Source organism: Castor canadensis, chromosome 4, assembly GCF_047511655.1.
Source record: "Castor canadensis chromosome 4, mCasCan1.hap1v2, whole genome shotgun sequence".
NCBI classification, from domain to species: domain Eukaryota; kingdom Metazoa; phylum Chordata; class Mammalia; order Rodentia; family Castoridae; genus Castor; species Castor canadensis.
Genome location: NC_133389.1, coordinates 137385640 through 137403713, shown reverse-complemented (window position 1 = coordinate 137403713; position 18074 = coordinate 137385640).

Here is an 18074-nt window from a genome sequence, read left to right as displayed (position 1 = left end):
CTATGGGACACAGCTAAGGCAGTCTTGAGAAGAAAATTTATAGCCATGAGTGCATACATTAAAAAGATTGGAAGATCCCAAATCAATGACCTAATGATACATCTCAAACTCCTAGAAAAACAAGAACAAGCAAAACCCAAAACAAATAGAAGGAGAGAAATCATAACAATAAGAGCTGAAATCAACAAAATAGAAACCAAAAAAACCATACAAAGAAGTAATGAAACAAAAAGTTGGTTCTTTGAAAAAATAAACAAGATCGACCGACCCCTGGCAAACCTGACTAAAATGAGGAGAGAAAAAACCCAAATTAGTAGAATCAGGAATGCAAAAGGGGAGATAACAACAAACACCATGGAAGTCCAGGAAATCATCAGAGACTACTTCGAGAAACTGTATTCAAATAAATTTGAAAATCTAAAAGAAATGGACAGATTTCTAGATACATATGATCATCCAAAACTGAACCAAGAGGAAATTAATCACCTGAATAGACCTATAATGCAAAATGAAATTGAAGCAGCAATCAAGAGTCTCCCCAAAAAGAAAAGTCCAGGACCTGATGGATTCTCTGCTGAATTCTACCAGACCTTTAAAGAAGAACTGATACCAACCCTCCTTAAACTGTTCCATGAAATAGAAAGGGAAGGAAAACTGCCAAACACATTTTATGAAGCCAGTATTACACTTATCCCAAAACCAGGCAAAGACACCTCCAAAAAGGAGAACTATAGGCCAATCTCCTTAATGAACATTGATGCAAAAATCCTCAACAAAATAATGGCAAACTGAATTCAGCAACACATCAAAAAGATTATTACCACAACCAAGTAGGCTTCATCTCAGGGATGCAGGGGTGGTTCAACATACGAAAATCAATAAACATAATAAACCACATGAACAGAAACAAAGACAAAAGCCACTTGATCATCTCAATAGATGCAGAAAAAGCCTTTGATAAGATCCAACACCATTTCATGATAAAAGCTCTAAGAAAACTAGGAATAGAAGGAAAGTTCCTCAACATTATAAAAGCTATATATGACAAACCTATAGCCAGCATTATACTTAACGGAGAAAAACTGAAACCATTCCCTCTAAAATCAGGAACCAGACAAGGATGCCCACTATCTCCACTCCTATTCAACATAGTACTGGAATTCCTAGCCAGAGCAATTAGGCAAGAAGAAGGAATAAAAGGAATACAAATAGGTAAAGAAACGGTCAAAATATCCCCATTTGCTGACGACATGATCCTATACCTTAAAGACCCAAAAAACTCTACTCAGAAGCTTCTAGACATCATCAATAGCTATAGCAAGGTAGCAGGATATAAAATCAACATAGAAAAATCATTAGCATTTCTATACACTAACAATGAGCAAACGGAAAAAGAATGTATGAAAACAATTCCATTTACAATAGCCTCAAAAAAAATCAAAAAGCTAGGTGTAAACCTAACAAAACATGCGAAAGACTTCTACAAGGAAAACTATACACTTCTGAAGAAAGAGATTGAGGAAGACTATAGAAAGTGGAGAGCTCTCCCATGCTCATGGATTGGTAGAATCAACATAGTAAAAATGTCGATACTCCCAAAAGTAATCTACATGTTTAATGCAATTCCCATCAAAATTCCAATGACATTCATTAAAGAGATCGAAAAATCTACCATTAAATCTATATGGAAACACAAGAGGCCACGAATAGCCAAGGCAATACTCAGTCAAAAGAACAATGCAGGAGGTATCACAATACCTGACTTCAAACTATGTTACAAAGCAGTAGCAATAAAAACAGCATGGTACTGGCACAAACACAGACATGAAGACCAGTGGAACAGAATAGAAGACCCAGATATGAAGCCACACAACTCTAACCAACTGGTCTTTGACAAAGGAGCTAAAAATATATGATGGAGAAATAGCAGCCTCTTCAACAAAAACTGCTGGGAAAACTGGTTAGCAGTCTCCAAAAAACTGAAACTAGATCCATGTATATCACCCTATACCAAGATTAACTCAAAATGGATGAAGGATCTTAATATCAGACCCCAAACTCTTAAGTTGATACAGGAAAGAGTAGGAAATACTCTGGAATTAGTAGGTATAGGTAAGAATTTTCTCAACGAAACCCCAGCAGCACAGCAACTAAGAGATAGCATAGATAAATGGGACCTCACAAAACTAAAAAGCTTCTGTTCATCAAAAGAAATGGTCTCTACACTGAAGAGAACACCCACAGAGTGGGAGAAAATATTTGCCAACTATACATCAGACAAGGGACTGATAACCAGAATATATAGGGAACTTAAAAAACTAAATTCTCCCAAAACTAGTGAACCAATAAAGAAATGGGCAAGTGAACTAAACAGAACTTTCTCAAAAGAAGAAATTCAAATGGGCAGAAAACACATGAAAAAATGCTTACCATCTCTAGCAATAAAGGAAATGCAAATAAAAACCACGCTAAGATTCTACCTCACCCCTGTTAGAATAGCCATCATCAGCAACATCACCAACAACAGGTGTTGGTAAATGGATGGAATTGGAGAACATCATTCTGAGTGAGGTTAGCCTGGCCCAAAAGACCAAAAATCTTATGTTCTCCCTCATATGTGGACATTAGATCAAGGGCAAACACAACAAGGGGATTGGACTATGGGATATGAGCACATGATAAAAGCGAGAGCACACAAGGAAGGGGTGAGGATAGGTCAGACACCTAAAAAATTAGCTAGCATTTGTTGCCCTTAACGCAGAGAAACTAAAGCAGATACCTTAAAAGCAACTGAGGCCAATAGGAAAAGGGGAACAGGTACTAGAGAAAAGGTTAGATCAAAAAGAATTAACCTAGAAGGTAACACCCATGCACAGGAAATCAATGTGAGTCAACTCCCTGTATAGCTATCCTTATCTCAACCAGCAAAAACCCTTTGTCCTTCCTATTATTGCTTATACTCTCTCTACAACAAAATTAGAAATAAGGGCAAAATAGTTTCTGCTGGGTATTGACGGGGGGGGGGTAGAGGGAGGGGGCGGAGTGGGTGGTAAGGTAGGGGGTGGGGGCAGGGGGGAGAAATGACCCAAGCCTTGTATGCACATATGAATAATAAAAGAAAAAGGAAAAAAAATCCATTTCTTCTTGTGTTTATATTGCTCTTTTCATTTTACTTTTTAATTTTTTTGGCGTGCTGGGGTTTGAACTCAGGGCCTTGAGCTTGCTAGGCAGGTACTCTATCAATTGAGCAACCCACTCAGCTCCATCTACTTTTTTGTTTCTCTCGTGTCATCTTACTTTTGATTAATGTTAGGCATGGTAACTTTCTCACTTTTTAGACTTTTGTGCCATTGTACATAATGAATTACTGTTTCAGCAATATATCTTTGGAGCTTGCTGTTTTATTCAGTTTGAAAGGATGTAACTTTTAAATTGAGGTACCTAGACTATTCCAATTTAATGTGACTTAATGTGATCAATGACTGTTAAATTCATCATTTGGCTACATGTTTCCAATTTGTCTCCATGTATACCCTATTCTCTTTTTCTTATTTTTCTTATTTTTAAAGAATGAATACTTCTTTCATAATTCCATCTATTTTATTATTAGATACAACTCCTTATTTTGCTATTTTATCATTTTCTTTACTTTTATAGTATCTATACAGTTGACAGTATTCTTTATGGTTATAGCATCTATAAGGAACTGTGAAGAATCTGAGATTCCCCTCCTACTTATAAAACAACTTATCATCATGTTTTTAGGCAGACTGAGAGAGGACCAGAGGCAAGGGCTTTATTACTTATAGTACAGAAAATATGGCATAGAATTTGTATTTTCAATGTTTCCCTTTGTTCCTTAAGTCTTAGGAGGATGATGTCCAGAAATCTAGTGGGTGCAGCTTGTGTACTGGTATGCATTACCACTGAGACCCACCAAATTTAGGAGACCCAAATACTTTACAGTGCTCTACAAGTGAACTTGCAAGATCTTTCACACAGATACACTCACACACACGCACATTATATTATATTATAATATAGTAAAACAAAAAGAAATAAGAAACCAAGAAACAATTTTCCTTTACCCCTGACAGAAGACACCTTCTGATATTCCAGGACTATATGAATACCTTGAAAGTTTTGTGTGGAAGGCAGCAGTTTCTCTGTCCCTAAAATGTGCAAATATGGAAATTTACTTCCATTTCTAGCTTCTTGGTGTTTTCACTGTTGCTTTCATTTATGCTACACTTTACTTTCATTTATGCTACAAATCCTATGGTACGCATTTGCTCATGTAGATCCTTTCCACTGGCATCTTCCTTCCTTGTGTTAATCCCCATTTCCCTTTTCCATCTCCATGAAGGACTTTTGACATCTTTAGTAGTGAATATCTGAGAGGGATAAATTCTTTCAGTTTTTGTCCGTCTGGAATAAACTGTTTTGACTTTTGGTTTTGAAACACAAAACACTTTGGATTTTGCTGGGTATGCAATCCTAGGATCATAAGTGTTTTCTTTCAGTATTTTAAAGATGCTGCTCCACTGAATTCTTCCTTGCATAGTTTCCGAAGAGAAATATGATGTCCTCCTTACTGGTTTCTATCTCTGATATGTCTGGTTCATCCAAATACTGTAATGATTTTTTCTTTATTATTTGTTCTGAATATTAGGTCATAATTTTCCTTGGTGTAGTTTTTTTCATATTTCTTGTGCTCAGGATTTGTTCATCTTCCTAGATCTGAAGATTATAGGTTTCATAACTTTTGGAAACAATGGACAATTTCTGCCAAATATTTTGTCTATTCCTATCTCTCTTCTCTTTCTGGGGACATTAGCTACACATCTATTAGGTCCTAAACTTGTGTCACTGATTACACTTTACTGATCCTTTTTTGTTTTTTACCATTTCTTTCTGTGTCTCATTTGGATTTTTTTAATTGCTATGTCTTCATGTTCATTATTTTCCTCTTTTTAAATATCAAATTCCCATTTTTTCTACCTAGGGCATTTTTTCTCTAAAACATTATTGTTTTCATTTCTAGAAGTGTTATTTAGTTTTATATATATTCTGTCTTTATTTCTCTTTTTTAACACTTGGATGTCTGTTATAATAACTGTTGAAATGTACTGTCTGCTAATTCTAACACCTGTGTCATTCTGGATAAGTATCAAATGAATGATTTTTTTCTATGATTGTGAGCTGTATTTTCTGCATTTTAAAAATTCTTAGTAACTTTGACAGGATGTTAGACATTAGATTTTTATCATGGGTGCTGGATATATCCTGTTCTTGACCTTTGATTACTTACTTGAAAAAAGTTTGGAAATGTCAGGCAGAGTGGGAACATATTTGGTGTAGTACTACCTATTTTTAAACTTTGCTACAGTACTCTTCAATGTGTGTTTGATCAAATTCCTTAAAAATCATGTTGCTGTCTACTTGACTTTCATGGTAACAGATATTATTCCCAGGTTTTAGGAGCAATGGCCATGCATATTTATTATTATTTTAGATAGCTCTTTGTCTAGCTTCTCCTACTTTTTAAGTATTTATGCATTAATTATAATTCACCTAAAATTATAAATATTTCAGGGAACTATTTTTTGATCTCCAGAACTTTCTGTGTAATTTTGTTTTCTACATTATACTCTCCCATGAACCCTTGTCAACTTGGTCTTTCATCTGTCTGTTTCACTTAGAAAATTTACATGGCTTCTCCCATCTTCCTTCCATTTGCTTCACTGACAGAAATTGTCTTTAGCTAGCTTGGGCAGTAATAGAGTATCCTTTTAAAAAAATAATTCAGGGATTACTGCCTTTGTTTTCAGGTGCCTGGTATCTTGAAAACTGTTGTTTCATGTTGTGTCTGTGGAAGAAAAATTCTCTTCCTTTCATTGCAATTTGCCTGGATGTACAAGTGCATATTTCTTTTAATGTAGGTATGTCTATCATTTTTACACAAAAATTATTTTCTAAAAGTTTTGTAAAAGTTAGTTCAGTGATTTTTACACAAAATTGTTGAACACGAACTCAATACAAAAAAATACTACTTTAGTTTGAGGAGGATATCGGAATATATTCTTGAAAACTGCTTAGCAAAATGACTTAAAAATAACAAATTCAGCACTTTCCCCATTTCCTTGGGAGTCTATTACCTATATATCATCTACCATCTATCTATCTATCTATCATTTATCATCATCTATTTAAATGATTGAAGTATCAAGTGGGGAAGCTACCTTATTACTTTAAAAATTGAAACATAATGTATCCTCATAATGCTCCTGAAAAACTTTCAAAAAACTTCATGTTTCTTGCTTCTTTCTATAACTAATTTGGACTTAAAAAAAAATCAAGTCCTCTTACTTTAGTTTTGATCCACTGGTTTTTCAATCAATTTTTCTCAGTTTCCCAAACATTTGTGTGATTCTAGAATATTGTTTTGTAGCTTAGATACAGAGTTGTAGCTGAGACTCCTTAGTTCACAGTACTATGTTGATATAAAATTCCTTTCTTAGTTGTCTGTTTATACAGTCATCCCTTGGCATCTATAGGGGATTTTTTCCAGGACCCCTTTGAATGCCAAAACTGTTGACTGCTTAAGTCCCTTATATAAAACGGTGTAGAATTTGCCTATATCCTACTCATACCTCCTGTATACTTTAAACCATTTGTAGGTTACTTCTAATAGCTAGTACAATGTCCAGCTATGGAAATATTTATTATACTATATTGTTTCAGGGATAAGCACAATGGCATAAATGTTTATACATGTTCAATGCAGACACAATTATTTTTAAAAAATATTTTTGAGATATGTTTGGTTGAATCTGTGAATGAAGAACTTGTACATATAAGGTCCAGTTACAGTGTCTTTTATACTATTGTTTTATAACTAACAGAGACTACTATTTATCCACAGTAGATTTTTTTTTCTTTTATTATTCATATGTGCATACAAGCCTTGGGTCATTTCTCCCCAATGCCCCCACCTCCTCTCTTACCACCCACTCCGCCCCCTACCTCTACCCCCACCCCCTCAATACCCAGCAGAAACTATTTTGCCCTTATTTCTAATTTTGCTGTAGACAGAGTATAAGCTATAATAGGAAGGAATAAGGGTTTTTGCTAGTTGAGATAAGGATAGCTATACTAGTTTACATTCCCACCAACAGTGTAAGAGGGTTCTTTTTTCCCCTCATACTTGCCAAAACCTTTTGTTGGTGATGTTGCTGATGATGGCTATTCTAACAGGGGTGAGGTGGAATCTTAGCATGGTTTTAACTTGCATTTCCTTTATTGCTAGAGATGGTGAGCATTTTTTCATGTGTTTTTTTGGCCATTTGAATTTCTTCTTCTTTTGAGAAAGTTCTGTTTAGTTCACTTGCCCATTTCTTTATTGGTTCATTAGTTTTGGGAGAATTTAGTTTTTTAAGTTCCCTATATATTCTGGTTATCAGTCCTTTGTCTGATGTATAGTTGGCAAATATTTTCTCCCACTCTGTGGGTGTTCTCTTCAGTGTAGAGACCATTTCTTTTGATGAACAGAAGCTTTTTAGTTTTGTGAGGTCCCATTTATCTATGCTATCTCTTAGTTGCTGTGCTGCTGGGGTTTCGTTGAGAAAATTCTTACCTATACCTACTAATTCCAGAGTATTTCCTACTCTTTCCTGTATCAACTTAAGAGTTTGGGGTCTGATATTAAGATCCTTCATCCATTTTGAGTTAATCTTGGTATAGGGTGATATACATGGATCTAGTTTCAGTTTTTTGGAGACTGCTAACCAGTTTTCCCAGCAGTTTTTGTTGAAGAGGCTGCTATTTCTCCATCATATATTTTTAGCTCCTTTGTCAAAGACCAGTTGGTTAGAGTTGTGTGGCTTCATATCTGGGTCTTCTATTCTGTTCCACTGGTCTTCATGTCTGTGTTTGTGCCAGTACCATGCTGTTTTTATTGCTACTGCTTTGTAACATAGTTTGAAGTCAGGTATTGTGATACCTCCTGCATTGTTCTTTTGACTGAGTATTGCCTTGGCTATTCGTGGCCTCTTGTGTTTCCATATAGATTTAATGGTAGATTTTTCGATCTCTTTAATGAATGTCATTGGAATTTTGATGGGAATTGCATTAAACATGTAGATTACTTTTGGGAGTATCGACATTTTTACTATGTTGATTCTACCAATCCATGAGCATGGGAGAGCTCTCCACTTTCTATAGTCTTCCTCAATCTCTTTCTTCAGAAGTGTATAGTTTTCCTTGTAGAAGTCTTTCGCATGTTTTGTTAGGTTTACACCTAGCTTTTTGATTTTTTTTGAGGCTATTGTAAATGGAATTGTTTTCATACATTCTTTTTCCGTTTGCTCATTGTTAGTGTATAGAAATGCTAATGATTTTTCTATGTTGATTTTATATCCTGCTACCTTGCTATAGCTATTGATGATGTCTAGAAGCTTCTGAGTAGAGTTTTTTGGGTCTTTAAGGTATAGGATCATGTCGTCAGCAAATGGGGATATTTTGACCGTTTCTTTACCTATTTGTATTCCTTTTATTCCTTCTTCTTGCCTAATTGCTCTGGCTAGGAATTCCAGTACTATGTTGAATAGGAGTGGAGATAGTGGGCATCCTTGTCTGGTTCCTGATTTTAGAGGGAATGGTTTCAGTTTTTCTCCGTTAAGTATAATGCTGGCTGTAGGTTTGTCATATATAGCTTTTATAATGTTGAGGAACTTTCATTCTATTCCTAGTTTTCTTAGAGCTTTTATCATGAAATGGTGTTGGATCTTATCAAAGGCTTTTTCTGCATCTATTGAGATGATCAAGTGGTTTTTGTCTTTGTTTCTGTTCATGTGGTTTATTATGTTTATTGATTTTCATATGTTGAACCACCCCTGCATCCCTGAGATGAAGCCTACTTGGTTGTGGTAATAATCTTTTTGATGTGTTGCTGAATTCAGTTTGCCATTATTTTGTTGAGGATTTTTGCATCAATGTTCATTAAGGAGATTGGCCTATAGTTCTCCTTTTTGGAGGTGTCTTTGCCTGGTTTTGGGGTAAGTGTAGTACTGGCTTCATAAAATGTGTTTGGCAGTTTTCCTTCCCTTTCTATTTCATGGAACAGTTTAAGGAGGGTTGGTATCAGTTCTTCTTTAAAGGTCTGGTAGAATTCAGCAGAGAATCCATCAGGTCCTGGACTTTTCTTTTTGGGGAGACTCTTGATTGCTGCTTCAATTTCATTTTGCATTATAGGTCTATTCAGGTGATTAATTTCCTCTTGGTTCAGTTTTGGATGATCATATGTATCTAGAAATCTGTCCATTTCTTTTAGATTTTCAAATTTATTTGAATACAGGTTCTCGAAGTAGTCTCTGATGATTTCCTGGACTTCCATGGTGTTTGTTGTTATCTCCCCTTTTGCATTCCTGATTCTACTAATTTGGGTTTTTTCTCTCCTCATTTTAGTCAGGTTTGCCAGGGGTCGGTCGATCTTGTTTATTTTTTCAAAGAACCAACTTTTTGTTTCATTACTTCTTTGTATGGTTTTTTTGGTTTCTATTTTGTTGATTTCAGCTCTTATTGTTATGATTTCTCTCCTTCTAATTGTTTTGGGATTTGCTTGTTCTTGTTTTTCTAGGAGTTTGAGATGTATCATTAGGTCATTGATTTGGGATCTTCCAATCTTTTTAATGTATGCACTCATGGCTATAAATTTTCTTCTCAAGACTGCCTTAGCTGTGTCCCATAGGTTCCAGTAGTTTGTGTTTTCATTTTCATTGACTTCCAGGAACTTTTTAATTTCCTCTTTTATTGCATCAATGATCCATTCTTCATTAAGTAATGAGTTATTTAGTTTCCAGCTGTTTGCATGTTTTTTGTCTTTACTTTTGTTGTTGAGTTCTACTTTTACTGCATTGTGATCAGATAGTATGCATGGTATAATTTCTATTTTCTTATATTTGCTGAGGCTTGCTTTGTGCCCTAGGATATGATCTATTTTGGAAAAGGTTCCATGGGCTGCTCAGAAGAATGTATATTGTGTAGAAGTTGGATGAAATGTTCTGTAGAAATCTACTAGGTCCATTTGATCTATTGCATATTTTAGATCTTGGATTTCTTTATTGATTTTTTGTTTGGATGACCTATCTATTGATGATAATGGGGAGTTAAAGTCTCCCACAACCACTGTGTTGGTGTTTATATATGCTTTTAGGTCTTTTAGGGTATGTTTGATGAAATTGGGTGCATTGACATTGGGTGCATACAGATTGATGATTATTATTTCCTTTTGGTCTATTTCCCCTTTTATTAGTATGGAAAATTCTTTTTTATCTCTTTTGATCAATGTAGGTTTGAAGTCTACTTTGTCAGAGATAAGTATTGCTACTCCTGCCTGTTTTGTGGGGCCACTGGCTTGATAAATCTTCCAGCCTTTCATCCTTAGCCTATGCTTATTTGTGTCAGTGAGATGGGTCTCCTGTAAGCAACAAATTGTTGGATCTTCCTTTTTAATCCATTTCATTAAGCGGTGCCTTTTGATGGGTGAATTAAGTCCATTAACATTAAGCATTAGTACTGATATGTATGTGATGATTCCTGTCATTTAGTTGTCTTAGTTGTTTGAAGGTTTGATCGTGTGTACCTAAGTTGAGGTTACTCTCTACTTTCTTGCTTTTTCTTATCCTGTGGTTTGGTGCTACCTGTCTTTTCATGGTTAAGTTGGGTGTCACTTTCTGTGTGCAGAATCCCTTGAAGAATCCTTTGTAGTTGTGGCTTTGTGTTCACATATTGTTTTAGTTTCTGCTTATCATGGAAGACTTTTATTGCTCCATCTATTTTGAATGATAGTTTTGCTGGGTAGAGTATCCTGGGGTTGAAGTTATTTTCATTCAGTGCCCGAAAGATCTCACCCCATGCTCTTCTTGCTTTTAATGTTTCTGTTGAGAAGTCTGCTGTGATTTTGATGGGTTTACCTTTGTATGTTACTTGTTTTTTCTCTCTTACAGCCTTCAATATTCTTTCCTTAGTTTCTGAACTTGTTGTTTTAATGATGATATGTCGTGGAGTAGTTCTATTTTGATCTGGTCTGTTTGGTGTCCTGGAGTCCTCTTGCATCTGTATGGGAATATCTTTCTCTAGATTTGGGAAATTTTCCGTTATATTTTGTTAAATATATTACACATTCCCTTCACTTGCACCTCTTCTCCTTCTTCAATGCCCATGATTCTCAAGGTTGGTCTTTTGATGGAGTTGGTGAGTTCTTGCATTTTCTTTTCACAGGTCTTGAGTTGTTTAATTAATAGTTCTTTGGTTTTTCCTTTAATTACCATTTCATCTTCAAGTTCTGAGATTCTGTCTTCTGTTTGTTCTATTCTGCTGGATTGGCCTTCCATTTTGTTTTGCAGCTCTGTTTCATTCTTTTTTCTGAGGTTTTTCCATATCCTGGCTGTTTTCCTCTTTAATGTTGTCTATTTTTGTCCTGAGTTCATTTATCTGTTTATTCATCATGTTCTCTCTTTCACTTTGGTGTTTATACAGTGCTTCTATGGTTTCCTTTATTTCTCTTTTGTTTTTCAAATTCTCTATTTTTGTTGTCTTGGAATTCCTTGAGTGTCTCCTGTACATTTTGGTTGACCCTATCCAGTATCATCTCTATAAAATTCTCATTGACTACCTGTAGTATGTCTTCTTTTAAATTATTCTTGTGGGCTTCATTGGGTCCTTTGGCATAGTTTATCTTCATTTTGTTGGAGTCTGGATCTGAGTTTCTGTTCTCTTCATTCCCCTCTGGTTCCTGTACTAATTTTTTGCTGTGGGGAAACTGGTTTCCCTGTTTTTTCTGTCTTCCCGTCATTGTCTTTTGTGTTGTTACTGTCTCTGTACTGTGTGCAATTAAGTATTTTCTGGCTTGTAATAATAACTATGGTAATATTTAGAATGGAAGGGTGAGCTGAGATGGAAAGCAAGAAGTTAAAGAAATGGGAAAAACAAATACACATACTGGAGGGAGAAAACAGAACAAGGTGTCAGACAAGAAATTTCAAAGGTATAAACAGGGAGCTTTAGTGTACTATTTGACAGTAAGCTGAACAGATATTAGAGAGACAGAGAGAGGATTGAAAATCAAAAATTAAAAAAAGATAAGAATAAAAATAAAGAATAAGTAAATGAAAGAAAAATCTATTTATAAAAACTTATTAAATAAAATGAAAAAATAGAAAATTTAAAAAAACCAAAAAACCAAAAAACCTTCAAGTTCAACTGCAGTGAAGTCAGTCTCCAATCCTGGAGTTGGTGCCTCAGATGTTGTTCTGTAGTTGTCTCATCAAAGGGGACACATAAAGAAGAACAAAACTACACACACACGCACAAAAAAAAACCCTACCAAGTGTCCCAAGTTCAAATGCAATACAGTTTCAGTAAGTTTTTCAGCTTGCTGGTGTAATTCGGTTGTTCTCTCATCAAAGGTAGGGAGACAAAGAAAAAAAAAAAAAGAGTCTGGAGACAGTCCTGAGAATGGTTTCTGCAACTGTGGCTTGCCTGCCCACTGTTGTCAGCCTGCTGTTGCTGGAGGTGTTATTTATGCAGATCTCTGGGGTGAGCTTAGCACTCACCTGGCCCCGCAGGCTTTGTTTGCTCAGATTTCTCCTGTGCATGAGCCTCTGCTACAAGCTTTCCCCTTTCCAAGCACTGGGAATGGTGGCAGTGCACCCGTGTTCTCAGGTCTGCGTGTTTACTTACAGTTCATATGGGAGGTGGGTCTTTCCCTCTTTCCTGTGCAGTTCTCCTCCCACCACCACTTTCACAAGCTTTCCTGCTCCTGGTTACTGGTTGGTGCTGCTTCTCCTGCCAGCCGCCATGTTTGTTTACAGCTCACGTGGGAAGTGGGTCTTCCCTCCTCTCCTGTGGAGTTTTCCTCCCTCTGCCACTCTCACCAGCTTTCCTGCTCCTGGTTGCTGGGCGCGTGCCCCTGCTCCCACCAGAGGCTCTCCGGCCTGCCCAGCTTGTTTATTTACAGTCCTGGGAAGGGTTCCCTTCCCCTAATCTTTGGCACTCAGTGTGCCCCACCCTCTTTCCTGTGTGTCTTATTTGTTCTTATTGCTTGTTACTCAGTTTCTCTTTTGTCCCCGGGGTGGAGGTCAGTCTGTCCAAGGGGCTATGCTGCTCTGGCCCAGGCTTGTCTGTGGGAGTACCGTGGTACCACGAAGCTTACTTGGTCCACATCTTCCCAAGCTGTCTGGGTGCCAGCGACTGGCGGCCCAGGGGCCCTCCTTGTTTCTCCATTTAACGTGAAGTGGAGATTCTCTGCGCCGGCAGGAGGTGTGGAGGGGTCAAAGTTATGCTTTTTCTCAGTGATTATGCCTGCAAAGTGTGTCTCCGGCGTCTCTCCAAGATTTCACTATAGGAGGTTCGCTTTCTGCTTCCTACCTGTAGCTGCCATCTTGGAATCCTCCTCCACACTAGATTTTCATTCCATACCTTCTTCTCCATTTTCAAAGATATTATCTCATCTGAAAAGTTATGAGTTACTTCATGCCACATTAATTATTTCAATAATGTTATTCACCTTCCTGCTATTATAACAAATAATAATTAAGATAATTGAACTACAGAGAAAATGTTAATTTAGCTCACAATTTTAGAGGTTTTAGTCCATGGTCCATTGACCCTGTTGCTTTTGGACCTGTTGGCAAGACTGCTCTGTGTGGTGGGTGCATGTGGCAGGGAAAAACTGCTCTCCTCCTGGCAGCAAAGAAGTGAAAGAAAGAAAAACTGGCTGAGGACTTACTGTCTCCTGCAAAGGCAACCCTCCGGTGACCTGAAGACTTCCTACTAGGCTTTACTTCTTAACATCATCTCCCAATAGCATCAAGCTGGGAACTAAGCCTGTAACATATGAGCCTATGGGGGACCAAACTATAGCAGAGTCTCAGTACATCGAGGCTCATTGTAAGCAAAGAGTTTCAGTACACCAAGACTCATTGCAAACAAAGATAATTTTTGTAAAGTGTCCTAAACAGCATTCTAACTAAATCATGTCTCCATTACCATGTAAAACTTTAATGACATCTCCCTGGCTATGTAGTTTGTGTAACACTGTAAAATGTAGCTTTAATTATCTCTTCAAGATTAATTTGCTAATAATCTTCATGATGTGATCAAAAAGAAGACTTAGATTGTTACAGACTTTCCATTTTCCTACTTACCTGTCTGAATTTCTGTCTTGTAAATTCTTTCTATGCATCATTCAAACCAATGTGTTAAGTTAAAAAATATAAGTTAATTTGTCAGATTTTATGTAGAATCCTTCTATGCAATTACATTAAATTTTTTCCTTAACTTCATCATAGTACAAATTCTAAATCCATTGTATTATTTAAATTAAATCCCTCTCTAATATTGCTGGATTCTCAGAAACGGAGAAAGCATATTTATCATTGGTCTTATAGAGCTCACCATAATGCCTGATTATTGCAGGCTTCAAATACATGTAGATTGTTTAGATTTTCAATACTAAATATCCATTTGTTTTGTTTTTCCATCAGTTCTTTATCAATAGATTTCTAGATAGCAAAGTCTACACTAGCAGAAATACTTGAAAGCCTAAATTTGCTCCAATTTGAAGCACCATGATCTAAGACATGACTTCTGGAAGAAACAAAAACACACAATGTACAAAACTCCAAGTATTTATCCATGATTTTGTATCTCGTAGATATGTTTTTTTGCATTGGTTTCCCTTTCTTGTTCTACTGCCTCAGAACTTATCAACAAACAAAGCTGGGAAGTTGTTAGATGTAACTGTTTTAGTCTGGTGTTGCAATTTGTAAAATACTGGAGACTGGTAATTTATAAGTAAAAGAAGTTTAGTTAGCTCTTCATTCTAGAAGTTCAAGAGCTTGATGTCAGCATCTGCTCTGCTTCTGGGGAGGCCTCTTTGTCAGATGCCATCACATAGCAAGTGCATGTGTGAGAATGGCAAGGACACAAATGTAGAAGAGACAACACCCTAGAGGTAACCTTGCTTGTAATAACTTGTTTTCATGGTAACCAATCCAGTCCAACAAGACTCATCTGACTCTTAAAAGATCTTATTTATTACCTGGAGAAAGACACTAATTCATTTGTGAGGGGGCAACACTTATGATCTAATTCCCCCATGACCTAATTACCTAGGGCCTTCATGCCAGTAAACTCCACACACACATTGGAAATCAAGTCAATATATATTTGAGGGGACAAGCCATTCCAAACCAGTACAATACTCTGACATTGTTTTAATATCTCAATGGACCTTGGTCTTTGATATATCAGGATGATTTCCCACCCATTATGACTACTTTCCTGAAGATACAACAACCCTAAAAGATGAAAGCTGAAGGCTACAATGACCACCAGACTAAAAAATTTTATCTCACAAATTACTTTAGTATTATATTAAAACCTCCAAAGCTACCCAGCTGAGACCTAACTTCTTATCTAGCTATTATAACTGACATTATTATAGTCTTGCAATAGTCAAGGATGTTCCTAAATGTACAAAGTGAAGTCTTTTTAATCACCTCAATGTTATAGTTTCAAAATGGCATTTTAATTAATATATTAGTTTCTCCTGATAATACTTCATATTGACTCATACTGTGCTAAGTATAAAATGCAGTTTGGAGGACATATTTACCATATGACATACCTCTAACCAACACTATGATTTCACATAGTGCAATAATTAGTCCATTAATGTATTTATACTTATTTGGTGATTTCAATAAAGGATTCTTAAACCTGTGCTGATATAGATATAATAGATTTTCCTAAATATTCTTAGGGACAAAGGATGAAAGATTGATCCACTTCATCTCAGAAGGTTCCTGCAGTCATTATACATATTCTCTTTTACCTTAAAATCAAATTAAAACTTATTTTTCTTTCAATCCAAAATCCCATTCCACTGATTACTCAGATGCAGCTATGAATAACTGTCCATTAGAAAATTTTTATTTTATGATGGGATATGGAAATGTGTGTATTGTATTCAGGACCAGGCTGTTATGGGACAGAAAGAAAGGAGATAAGTGACAGAAATAGAAGTCCAAATATTTCTATACATGCCTCGTTTCTGTCTTCTAGCCTAAGGGAATTATCAGGAAAAAGTTGAGTTTCTATAAATACACGTATTCTCTTAAATTCTTAAGACAACATTCACCTAGTCACATATGTAGTTTGAAAATCATATTGCATATAGACTCTGATCACACCCTTAAAATAAGAAATTATGTTTCCTTGTGTTTCCTATAAACCTACCCTAGGCAAAAATGATGACTGGCAAAGCTTCAATATTTTCATGGATTTTAGTGACCATTTTTCCCCTAATTTGAGTCAAACAAAAAAACTTAATTAACTTAAAATACTTGCTGTATATATGCCAGGTTCTAGACAATGTGGAGAGCACAGAGAAATATGGTTTTACATTGGTAACCATAACTATTGTGCATTTCAAAATGAATTTAATATCAAAATAAAAATTGACATTTGTTATTAAAATACATGGTGATAATCATTAAGTCATAAAAAAGAAATTACCAAAGACCTAGGAAGACAAAACACCACAGATGGTGAAAATAAGAGCTGATCTTAAGATTTCAATAGGCTTTAAAGGGCTGAGGCGAGGCTCAAGTGATAGAGCACCTGCCTAGCAAGTGTGAAATTGTAAAAGGAAAAGTAAGTTTAAAACAGTTTTTGAGACATCTTGACTGACTAAAAGAAAAATTAAAAGTCAAAGTTATTTGAGGAAAAATTTTAAAAATCACAAAAATTCACACAATATTTTATAGACATAATGATAAATTTTGGAATCCTATAACTTGGACTAGATATTATATCATTAAGTACAAACTTTTACAGTTATCTATTCTTTTATCATAATTTTTGTATAAATTTATGTTTAAATTATAGTATAGTACATGACATATGCATACGTGTGCATTTATATTGTTATTTGTCTGAATATCATATTCAGGACTGGTTAACATAAAGACCTTGAAATTATAGTTCACTATAGGTTCTATTAAATACCTAAAGAGGGAGTGGCTAGCTCACTGGTAGAATGTATGTTCAGCATGTGTGAAGCCCTGGGTTCAATACCCAACATTAAAACAAAAACAAAAAACAACCCCTCAAATATTTAAATGATTAAGTTTACATTACAAGGTTTTAGGGGATAAATGCTTTTTCTGAGAGTGTAAATTTTTTCTTAAGCAATCTTGATAAGTTTAACCTTGATGCTTAGTCTACTTCAAAAAGACCCAGCTATAGGAGTTTCCATATCGTAAGTATTTTTTAGTAACACTACTTCAACTTAAAATTCTCTTAAAATTTTTTTTCCAGCTCAGGAAGATTGAGAAACTTGGACTGTTGTATTGATATACATGTTATACTAAATCTGTCTATGCAACTATAGATTAAAAATTCAAACAGCTCAGAGCAAATAACCATTTTTAACAGTTTTTTTTCCTTTTGGTTTTCAAGCATAAGGGGGAATAAAGGCCTGAAACTTGTCGTCTGTACCAGTCAAATACTTAGAATAGAAAATAGAGTAGTGAGTTAGAGTGGGGGAAACTACTTCTTGTTTTCTCTATCTTTCCTCCTGATAAAGAGGTCTTAACAGAGGAACTTGAAGACCTTTATCCAACATCTTATATAAGGAGTCTAGGAATCAAGAACCCTGGGCTACCTCCAAGAAGAAGTGAATCATTTACTCTTAGCCATTGCTCAACTCCCCAAAAGAGAAGGCATGTATGTATTACAACTTCTTGCTTCACCTCTTTAAGAGCAAAAAATAAAAAAATGTAGAAAGAACAAAAATATTTGAGACAAGGAATCATCTTTACAGTTTATTTAAAATGATAAGAATTATTATTCAGATAAAAATGTCCAGAATTGATAATAGACAAGAAAAAAATTACTGGATGTTGCTTCAGGGTGTGCTTGGTATGTCTAACTTGCCCACCTACTGTTATCTACAGATGAGGATATTCTGCATTTATTCTTTACTACTGATGACTGCATTTTACATT